Below are 12500 nucleotides of genomic sequence, written 5' to 3' on the forward strand. Positions count from 1 at the left end.
TTTTTCATCAAAATTCACCGAATTTTGATTAACTAAAGTAATAAGAACGATAGGGGGGACTCACGAAAGTGCAGACTTCCTCCACGGCAGCTTGTTTCTTGACTCTTTGGTCGATCTTGACCTTGACCTCTAACCTTAAAATATATTAATTAGCGTCGATTTTTATACACTCAAATATGAACCAAGTTTAAAGTCTCTGTGACAATGATGTCCAAACTTATGGCTGATTACGTGAATTTGACATTTTGTTTGACCATGACCTTAACCTTTGACCTTGACATTCCAAGATTTTATCATTTCCAGATTTTTACATAACAGTTAATCCCTGCAAGTTTCATTACTCTTCAATTAAAATTGTGGTCATGAAACTGTTCACAAACAACCACACACACACAAACACACACAAACAAGGGGGTAAGTCATAACCTCCTTCCAACTTCGTCGGCAGAGGTAATTATTCTTTGACCTTTACCCTTTTAACAATGATTGCGGAGACGACAACATTTTTGCTCCAGTTGGGACCCCCTCCGGTGTCGAGGGTGATATTCCAATCGGTCCAGCCTGTTACCCAGTGGTTCATGACCTGTTGGTAGGTTAAAAGAAATTCTTTCTTAATGGATAAAAAGCTCTATCATTATAATTATCATCACTACTTAGCCTATTTACATGGGATGGTAGTGGTCATATCTCCTTATCAATAGTGTATATATGAAATATCTGTTTTGATGTTGTTACCGTTTTTAAATTATTTTATTTTAATTGTTCATTATTTCTCATATCGTTTACTGATTTCTTTATTTCCTTTCCTCACTGTGTTATTTTTCCGTGTTAGAGTCCTCGGGTTTATAGCATCTTGATTTTCCAACTAGGGTTGTAGCTTAGCTAGTAATAATAAGTGTTTGGGAGAGGAATAGTTCATTTCTATCTATATTGTATTACCACCAACATTATTATTATTATTATTATTATTATTATTATTATTATTATTATTATTATTATTATTATTATTATTATTATTATTATTATTATTATTATTATTATTGCCTTCGTAAATGCAACAAAGAACACACCAAATACGATAGGTCGATTGTTTCGTGTTAGGAATAGTTAACTTCTATATCTATCGCATTACTATGTGGTTATTAACATCACCATTATTATCATTATTGTTATTATCATCATCATCATCATCATCATCACCATTGGCTTCGTTGTTGTTCCTCGTAATCTCTAGTGATATAATATAAATCAATATGTGAGGAAAAGCGGCCGTACAAATGTTTAATATGATCATCATCAATATGAATATTAACATAATTATTGTTATCATTCTCATTATTTTTTCAGGGTTGAAGATGTAAAAAACTTCCCATATTGCAAATTGTAGACACTGGCCTCTGCGTAAAATTACCAGATAATGGATGTTAACTTTAATTTCTCCATCAATAGCTACTGCTATTAATAGTACAACTACTAATATTACTACTATTATACTAATACTACTATTAATAACTGCCGTTTACAAGTCAAAACATGAATACATAAATATTATTATTAATGTTGTTGCCAGAAAACTTCAAATCAATCAATGGATTGTTGTTGTTGATGTTAATAATTCCATAATATTAGTCGTACAATTAACGCCATCTAATGGCGATAAAAAGAAATTTTTGTTATCAGCAAAGAAAATCAATCGGGAAACATCTGCAATGCTCATTACCTTTATGATATCATGAGTGTAGGTTTCCAGTCTCTCCCAAGATCTAAGCTTGACTGGCTCCTTGAATTGGCCATTACCTGGAATGAAAGTGGCGCCGGTGAAGTCTAGAGTTTTTTAGTTTTGAAAGTCTAGTTCTTGAATTATTGTAGGATATGGTATTATTTAATCTCTCTCTCTCTCTCTCTCTCTCTCTCTCTCTCTCTCTCTCTCTCTCTCTCTCTCTCTCTCTCTCTATATATATATATATATATATATATATATATATATATATATATATATATATATATATATATATATATATATATATATATGTGTGTGTGTGTGTGTGTGTGTATGTTTGTGTGTGATTGTGTGTGTGTATATATATAAACAAAATACCATATATATGTATATACACGCATACATATACTGTATTATGTATTATATATAATGTAAAGCCTTCATGCAAGAGGAGGTGAAAAAGATGGCATTTGAAGAATGTCTGCAGAGTAATGCTGTAGAGAAGGATGAAAGATGTGGAGAGGAGAATGTGAAAGTGATACATAAGGTACCTGAGGCAAGGACGGTGACTGACAGGAAGTTAGGTTAGGGATTAGGTCATTCGTATTAAGAGAATAAGAAGTAGTTTTGATAAGAAGTAAAGAGAGTAAGGAAGGGTGGATCGAAGAAGGAAGAGACATTGAAAGATGTAAATGGAAGGTTGTTGAAAGGAGATGAGGCAAAGAAAACGTGGTCTGAATATTTTGAAAGGTTGCTGGATATTGAGGATAATAGGGAGACGGATATAATTGCTGTTGTTGGAGTTAAGTGGAAAATGAAGGGTAACAAAGAAAGGGATCGTGACTGTGCTGAAATGGTTGGTGGTATTGTTGAATATATGTTTTATGTTGCCAATAGTGCCAATGGACTGGGTGTATGGATGTTATACTAAAGTAAGGGAGATGTGTTTGAGTTTTGTAATTCAAGGGGTATTAGTTTGTTGCGTGTAGTTGGAAAATTGTATGGTAGAGTGTAATTAATAGGATTAGATGCAAAACTTAGGATACAATCTTAGAATAGTAGGGTGACTTCGAAAAGGTAGGGGATGTATGCATCAAAATTTTTTAGTTAGGCAGTAATTGAAAATTAATTTTTTTTTTTTTTTTTTAGGTCTTACAAACACTCGCCCAACAGATTCAACCTACTTGAGACAGACGTTCTTTTCAAAGGCACAACCTTCCTCTTACCTTCGCAGGCTTCAGTTCCTAATAGGAAATAGTCGGGATACAGGTCGTGGGACTCGTGGGTCTTAGTGAGGAGCTCTGCTTCGAAATACATATCCATATACCAGTGTATCGCAATGCCGTCGACATACCTGGCCGCAACTGTGTCGCTGAGATCCTACAAGTGTGAGGTTGTGATTTTACTAGGTTTTACTTAAAGATAATTTTCTAGGACATTCACTCTTAGATTCTTACCCCTGAGGACATTTATTCACGGAGGTTTACTCCTTGAAACGTGGCACTTTTCCCCCTGAAGACTACATTCAAAGACATATCTCAAGCAACACTATTTGCTCTTTGGTTCAGTGCTCTCAAAGGCATTTGACCTCGACATACTTGTCAAGTAAAGCTGTTTCCTAAGGACATACAAACGGACACTTAAAGAAAAGGATATTACCACCAGGACACTTAAATAAAAGGACATATACCCCCTACCCATAAAAAAGTTAGCTGTAAGCACTCTTGTACAAGTCTCTGGGAATAAAGTGTCGGGGAGATGAGTGTTCAGAGGGTAAATATCTTTTCAATATTGACAGTTTCTATGTATTCGAGGAAGAAAATTTTTATTTTACATTTTTTTTAGTAATTTATAGATTAATGCATTATTTATCTATCCCCATTTGGTTATACTCGCATTTTACAATCGAATGATTTTCATTTAAAATGCCTGAATGAACTTGAAAATTTTAATGGAAAATAATTACGAATTATATCTTTCTTCTCTTTTTTGGTTTGAATAATTTTTTTTTTTCACTGTTAAATAACATTCATAAATAACCATCAAGCACTGTTTAAAGATTTCTTAACGTCGGTTAAAATAATAAGATTTTTTTTATATTGCATATTCTATCTATTCCTCAAAAGCAATTTTTAAAGCTCATTGTAATCAGCTCCTCTCATTTTTTTCTAAAGACTAGGGTAGAGGAAACCATTTGAATGTCCACAAAATCAGTCCCTTTTGAAGTAAAAAAAAGAAAATGGAAGATTCTTCTTTCAGTTTTATCCCACTCCGGATGTTGAAAGAGTTATTAATTTTATGTATTTTGCCTATTCCTCAGAAGTAATTTTTTCGATAATATATTTCAACTAATCCCACAAAGATGAAACCATTTGAATAACCACAAAATCAGTCCCTTGAAGTAATAAAAAGAAAATAAATTGCAAGATTCATCTTACAATTTCCGCCCACTCCGGCAAATCAAGCCTCTGATCATCCATAATCATAAGAACGACGTCTCCGTAACCATTGGCATCCAAAGTCGGCCCAAAAATTTTCAGCAATCCATTTTCTCTGTTGCTCCGCGGTCCAGCCCATGCAATTGAAGTAGAAACCGGGTATGTATTCATTTCTGTGCTCGTTCTGCGCAGTCAGACCCCATATGGTGACGTTGTTAGCGGCGTAACTATCCAAGAACCTGCGTAGTGGGTGATGGAAGTGAATGTTACTGAAGTGAATCCGAACACGGATGAAGTAGTGAGTTTTCCTGTGTTTTTACTGTGCTGGATGCTAGAAGGAACAGTTGGTATTGTTGCGTACGATATTTGAATATTTTCTGTTCACTCATTTCGTTTCCTAACAACTAAATAACTTCATTTACGAAGGAATTATAAAGCATATGCATCCTTACACTCACATAGTTTTATATATATATATATATATATATATATATATATATATATATATATATATATATATATATATATATATATATATATATATATATATATATATATATATATATAAAAATGTCTACCTCATACTTGGGATAGAACGCTAGCCCCTTCTAATGAAAGGCCAGGTTGAATGACATGGTTGGTTTCGACCTGGCCTTTCATCCATATATATATATATATATATATATATATATATATATATATATATATATATATATATATATATATATATATATATATATATATATATATATATATATATATATATATATATATATATATATATATATATATATATATATATATATATATATATATATTTAATTAGCCTTAACTGGTCCAGTGCAGGACAAAGGCCACAGACACATGTTTCCTCTCCTATCTGTTTATGATCTTTCTATGGCAGTCTATACGCGCAAATTTTCTAAGTTCGTCAATCCATTGTCTTCTCTTCCTTCCCTTACTTCATTGCAATCTCTAGGGACACATTCTGTTGTTCTTAAAATCAATCTATTATCTGTCATTCTCATTATATGTCCTGTCCATGTCCATTTCTTTTTCTTACATGTTCTTAGATTATCATATACTTTAGTTTGCTCTCGTATCCATGTTGCTCTTTTTTGTCTCTTAGTATTATTCCCATAATTATTGTCTCCATGGCTCTCTGAGTTATAACTAGTTAACCATATATAGTTAGTATAAATTAATGCTGGTAGGACCATCTTATTAAAAACTTTTCTTTTTAGAAAAGTGGCATTCAATGTTTCATAATCTCACTTTGTTTTCCAAAAGCTCTCCACACCATACTTATTCTTATTATAATTTATATTTCATGTTCTGGGGAAACACTGTTAGTCCTAATTTCGTATATTCATTAACAATTTCTGCAGTTTTTTCTATAACCCTTATTTCTTGTTTCAAAATTTTCATTGAATGTTACACACAAACACACACACACAATAAACACACACACACAAACACACACACACAAACACACACACATATCTATATATGTATATATATATATATATATATATATATATATATATATATATATATATATATATATATATATATATATATATATATATGTATGTATGTATGTAGGTATTTTTATATATATATATATATATATATATATATATATATATATATATATATATATATATATATATATATATATATATATATGTATGTAGGTATGTATATATATATATATATAGATATATATATATATATATATATATATATATATATATATATATATATATATATATATATATATATATATATATATATATATACATATATTTATGGGATCCGGACAGAATCCTGACAGCCATCATCCCGACACCCAATATCACGACACCAACAATCCCGACAGAACAAAATCTTGACAAAAACACAATCCCGACAGCCAAAATCCCAACCAAAAATTTATATATATATATATATATATATATATATATATATATATATATATATATATATATATATATATATATATATATATATATATATATATATATATATATATATATATATATATATATATATATATATATATATATATATATAAGTAAAATTAACAAGGATACTATCCCTCTTTTCTTTTGCTTCCTTCTTTCTTGCTATCTACTCTCTATGATTTAGTCTTCAATTCAAAGAGCTTAAAATCTATTTTACATATTTTGGGTAACAAAAATAACTCTTTTTTATATACAAAGAAATATTCGTATGTATATAAATTTAAAAAGTTAAAACTTTATTGAAAGGATACCCTGCTAAAGGACAAATATAAATGCATAATAAAAAGATAATTTCACAGCATCATGGAATATTCGACATGGATAAATAATCGAAATAGGTAAAAACTTTATTTAAGGGATAAATTATGGGCTATTCCTGGAAGATAATCTAAAACATTTTGATGATCTCGTTGTTCCATCACCTTAGTGATCCGTTCTTCACGAATAAGTTTTCTCGTTTTTTGTTTAGGTTCTGGTTCCCCGCGAAGAATGCATTCAATTTGGTTGTTGGCTTGTTTCTCTTCCTTTTGTAACTCTTCAATTATATTGTAAAGACCTATATGAGCTCCTACAATGATGTTTTTCCATCTCCTGTGCCAAGCCTCAACTGCATTTTGCGCATGTGGAAATCCTGATTGCATGGAGTCATGTACTGATCTCATAATAGGAGGAAATGTTGGTGGCGCAAGAACAACAGCGCCGTTACAAATATATATATATATATATATATATATATATATATATATATATATATATATATATATATATATATATATATATATATATATATATATATATATATATATATATATATATATATATATAAAAAAATATATATATATATATATATATATATATATATATATATATATATATATATATATATATATATATATATATATATATATATATATATAAAGAAAATATTCGTGGCCAAACTCCCTTCGTAATCAATAAATCAACTATTCTTTCTTTATGAATTCTGCAAAGTGTGCTACACTTAATAAGGACAATCATTCTACCCACAGTGTACCTTGGTACTACGACTCTTTATTCAGATTTCCTAAATAATTGATTCATATGACATCAACCTAATTCATGACAACACCGAACTTAAATTTTTTCATAATTCTTTATTTTGAATATAATTTTTACCGTGTTTTATATTATAGATTCTTTATAGCCATACATTAATTAAAACTACCCCATCAACAATAGTGATTGATGACCAAATTGACTTTTCATCATAATTAATCACTCTTTCATAATTGTATTTATTTTCTTTAAAGATGTATCTCACCTGACCATTGATTTTTCAGTTCAGGTTACTCTTCAATCAATCAATCAATCAATCAATCAATTAGTCAGTCATTTCCCCCGATAATATCCTGACTGACATAGTATAAGAAACTCCCAGTTATGCTCTCTAACAAAAGCAGCTCTGATATTTTTCATGAGCTTTTCTAAATTTCCTACTTATCCCCATTATCCTACATGTTATTATTATTATTATTATTATTATTATTATTATTATTATTATTATTATTATTATTATTATTATTATTATTATTATTATTATTATTAAGCCACAACCCTAGTTGGAAAAGCAAGCTGCTATAAGCTCAGGGGCACCAACAGGGAAAATACCCCAGTGAGGAAAGAAAAAAAAATGAAGTGTTTACAGAACAGCAACAACAAGAAAACAAATATTTCCTATATAAACTATAAAAACTTCAACAAAACATGAGGAAGAGAAATGCGATAGAATAGTGTTGTGACGGGCCGAGAGAGGAGTTGTGAACTCAAAGGCAGATTGAAAATGACTGAGTTATTTATTAAGGAACACTCTTCTTTATATACAAAATCTCAAGGCAACAGGACATGACCTGTTCGAGAGACAGATAATGTTACTGAGCAAAACGGAGACATGATCATTCAGGTTCTTTTTAGTGCGAGGGAAGAGCGCAGATACAAGCATAATATATACAAAATAATTATGTACAATTGTGTGACACACGGTTGGTACATGGCTCCCCCCCTAAAAATGACATACTGTACATGTTAAATAGGGCGCCCTGATCTAGAGAGGCGAACTGTAGGCGGGTCATCTGGCAGAAGATAAGCAGGTTTTAGACGATCAATGGAGACCCAGTCTTCTTTGCCCCGAATGTTTAGGAGGAACGCTTTCGGACTGCGTCGGATCACAAGGAAAGGGCCCGTGTAAGGGGGCGTTAGTGGTGGCTTGCTGGTGTCGTTGCGCAGGAAGACGTGCGTTGCAGAGTGCAAGTCCGTTGGTATGTGATGCTTCGCTGGGAGCTTGTAAGTCTGGCGGCACGGAGTAAATTTTCCCATGACGTGACGTATGCGCTGGAGATTGTCGGAGGAAGTCGTAGAGGGAAAAAATTCGGCAGGGACGACCAACGGGTCGCCATACACCATTTCGGCTGCCGAGATGTCGAGGGCGTCTTTACGAGTGGTCCTTAGTCCAAGGAGGACCCAGGGAAGCTGCGTAAACCAGTTGCAATCCTTGCAGCTGGACATCAAAGCTGCTTTGAGGGTGCGATGAAATCATTCAACCATTCCCTTGGCAGCGGGGTTGTAGGCCGTTGTCTGATGTAGGGTGATACCCAGGAGATTCGCTAATGACGTCCATAATTGAGAGGTGAAATTTGTTCCCCTGTGAGAAGTAATATGCTCAGGGATACCGAATCTTGAAATCCATCCAGAGAGTAAGGCAGATGTACATGAGGCGGACGTTGCAGTTTCCATGGGAATGGCTTCAGGCCAACGAGTGGAGCGGTCGATGACGGTAAACAGGTAACGATGTCCTTGTGATGTGGGTAGGGGGCCTACAACGTCGACGTGAATGTGTGCGAAATGATGCTGAGGTTGAGGAAAGGTGCCCACTCCTGAATCCGTGTGTCGATGTACTTTGGAAGTTTGGCAAGAAGTACACGCACTGACCCAATCCTTAGCATCCTTAGAAATGCTGTGTCAAATGAACTTTGCCTTCAGCAGCTGTGCAGTAGAACGGCACGAGTGATGTGAAAGGCCGTGGATGAAATCAAACACCTGTCGGCGCATGGGAGCAGGAATCCAAGGTCGCGGTCTACAAGTACTGATGTCACAGAGGAGGGTGGTGTTGGAGTCTTCGAGGGGAAAATCCTCCCAACGGAGGGACGTGCAGGATGTCCTACAAGCTTGATACTCTGGATCCTGTCGTTGGGCTTCAGCCAGGGCGATGTAATCCAATCCCAGTTGAATGGCAGCCAACGTGTTTCTTGACAGCGCTTCGGCAACGGGATTCATTTTCCCAGGGACGTATTGGAGGGTGGAATTGTACTCAGCCACGGCGGAGAGATGTCGGTGTTGACGGGCAGACCAGGCGTCAGACTGTCGAGTGAAGGCGTGCACCAGAGGCATGTGGTCTGTACGAATGACGAAGGGCGTACCTTCTAAGAAATGGCGAAAGTGACGGACAGCCAAGTGCACCGCCAGCAATTCTCGATCGAAGGTAGAATAACCCGATTCTGCCTTGGACAGTTTTCTGCTGAAGAAGGCCAATGGGCGGGGCGAGCCTTAGACCACCTGCTCGAGTACTGCACCAATAGCGACGTCGCTGGCATCGGTGGAGAGAAGGAGAGGGGCGTGTGGGAAAGGAAAAGTGAGAGCCACAGCAGTTGATAGGGCCTTCCTTGCATTGCAGAAGGCTCCTTCTTGAAGGGGACCCCACTTCAGGTCCTTTGGCTTGCCCTTGAGGGAGGCGTAGAGGGGAGCAAGAGTGGCGGCAATGGCTGACAGAAAACGGTGATAATAGTTGATCATGCCCAAGAATTCCTGCAGAGCTTTGACGGCCGAGGGCGTGGGGAAATTCTGAACGGCTGCTACCTTCTCAGGGAGGGGATGGACTCCTTCAGGGGTGATACGGTGCCCTAAGAACGACACTTCATTGGCGCCAAAGGTACACTTGTCGTACCGGACTACAAGGCCGTTTTGTTGCAGGCGGTCGAGCATGATGCGCAGGTGACGGAGGTGTTCCTCTTTTGAGGAGGAGAACACAAGTATGTCGTCCACATAACATACACAGAAAGGGAGTTCCCTTAAGATGCCATCCATGAGACGTTGAAACGTTGCCCCAGCATTACGAAGGCCAAAACAGGAGTAATTGAAGGTGTATGTGCCAAACGGAGTGGTGATGGCGGTCTTGGGGATGTCTTCTGGGTTCATAGGCACCTGATAATACCCATTCAGGAGGTCGAGCGTAGAGAAAACTTTCGCTTTGTGCAGGTAGGAGGTTACATCGGCAATGTTTGGGAGGGGGTAGTGATCCGGTTCTGTTTGCATGTTCAGGCGCCTGTAATCCCCGCACGGACGGAGGGAGCCGTCTTTCTTCAGTACGATGCGTAAGGGTGACGACCATGGGCTGGAGGCCTTTTGGCAAAGGCCCATTTTCTCCATTTCGGCGAACGTCTGTTTGGCGGCTGCCAATCGTTCCGGTGCTAGACGTCTGAATTTTGCGAAGACGGGGGGTCCCGTCGTCTTGATATGGTGATAAATACCGTGCTTGGCAGGAACCGTGGGCGTTTGGCGAAGTTCTGGACGGAAAACTTCTGGGTACGACGTGAGGAGGTGGGCGTAGGCATCCGTGGGTGCGCTGATGTGGAGAGCGAGGTTAGAGGGGGCGGGTTGAAGAGGTGTCGACAAGTACGAGTCTGTGTTGACCAATCGTCGGTGGGCGACATCGACCATAAGGTGGAAATGAGAGAGGAAATTCGCACCGAGGATTGGCATTGTGACGTCTGCAACGAGAAACTTCCAATTGAATTTACCGTTTCCGAACGATAATGTGAGGTTCTCGTAACCGTAGGTGGGTATCGCAGATCCGTTGGCAGCTACCAAGCGGACGTCGGCAGATGTAGACAGACTACGTTGTGCCTTGAAGAGTTTCCTTGGCAAAAGAGAACGACAAGCACCCGTGTCTACCAAAAATCGCACGCCCGTTCCTGCATCCTGTAAAAAGAAAAGATTAGAAACATGGGAGGCCACCGCCACAAGCGATGGCCTATTTACACGTTTTTTGGCCACTGACAATCTTTGGCACATTTCTTCGCGGTTGCCCCGAATCTGAAGTGGTAGTAGCAAAACTGCGGCGGATGGGAGCTAGTAAGTGGCTGTAGAAGTCGTTCGTTGGGGCGCGAGTGATTGGTGGGTGGTGGGCGGCTTTGTCGCCGTTTCGGCACGTCACAGGGTAGGAGTGTATGTCCTACGGCATTCATGTCAGCTTCAGTTGTCGTTGAATAGGCATCCTCGTCGTCAGGGGTGGAGGCGTTGATGGAGGTCTTGAAGTGGCTGTCCATAAGGGCGTCGGCTTTGGTCATCAAGTCCTTTATGGGTAAACTATCGACATCGGGTATGGCAGCGCGCACAGGTTCAGGTAAACGGTGTATCCAAATGGCACGGAGTAGGTTCACCTCACGAGGAGAGCCGTCTGCGGCAGGTTGAAGGCGAGCAATACTGGTCATTTCCCTGAGGGCAAGCGAAGCCCTTTGGTCCCCTAACGGTTGTTGCGAGAGCTAAAAAAGCTTTGCTATACGGGCGGCTGGTGACGGCGAGTATTGCTGTAAAAGGTATGATTTGAGGTCGTCATACGCTATTGGGGTGTCTCCTTGTTCACAAAGCCAGTCGGATATTTCTGGGAAGGTGTCATCGGGTATCGCCGCGAGAACATAATCCCCTTTGGTGGTTGAGCGAGTCACGCCCCTGATACGAAAGTGGACTTCAGCGCGTTGAAACCAAGCGAACACTTCTCCGCTAGCGAACGGTGAAAGTTTCAATGGAGCGGCCGCAGTGCAAACTGCTGGGGTAGAGTCCGCCTCCGTCATATTACCAACGATGGAGGGGCGAGGGAGGTGGGGGTGGAAGGCAGTGGGAGCGAGTCGACTTCCAGGGTCACCAATGTGACGGGCCGAGAGAGGAGTTGTGAACTCAAAGGCAGATTGAAAACGACTGAGTTATTTATTAAGGAACACTCTTCTTTATATACAAAATCTCAAGGCAACAGGACATGACCTGTTCGAGAGACAGATAATGTTACTGAGCAAAACGGAGACATGATCATTCAAGTTCTTTTTACTGCGAGGGAAGAGCGCAGATACAAGCATAATATATACAAAATAATTATGTACAATTGTGTGACACACGGTTGGTACAGTGTGCCCGAGTTTACCTTCAAGCAAATGTTGACGTTCAGTGCTTATTAATATTCCCCGTTTATTCAGCCAGTTTCTCAAGTGCTCATTAATATTGACTTCCAAC

The 12500-nt window shown here is 37.7% G+C and overlaps 1 pseudogene; it reads right to left on the reverse strand.

Moving 5' to 3' along the window:
- Positions 1–12500, reverse strand: part of LOC137650717 (lysosomal acid glucosylceramidase-like) — a 46635-nt pseudogene that overhangs the window by 1791 nt on the left and 32344 nt on the right.

This window comes from Palaemon carinicauda, chromosome 12, assembly GCF_036898095.1.
Source record: "Palaemon carinicauda isolate YSFRI2023 chromosome 12, ASM3689809v2, whole genome shotgun sequence".
NCBI classification, from domain to species: Eukaryota; Metazoa; Arthropoda; class Malacostraca; order Decapoda; family Palaemonidae; genus Palaemon; species Palaemon carinicauda.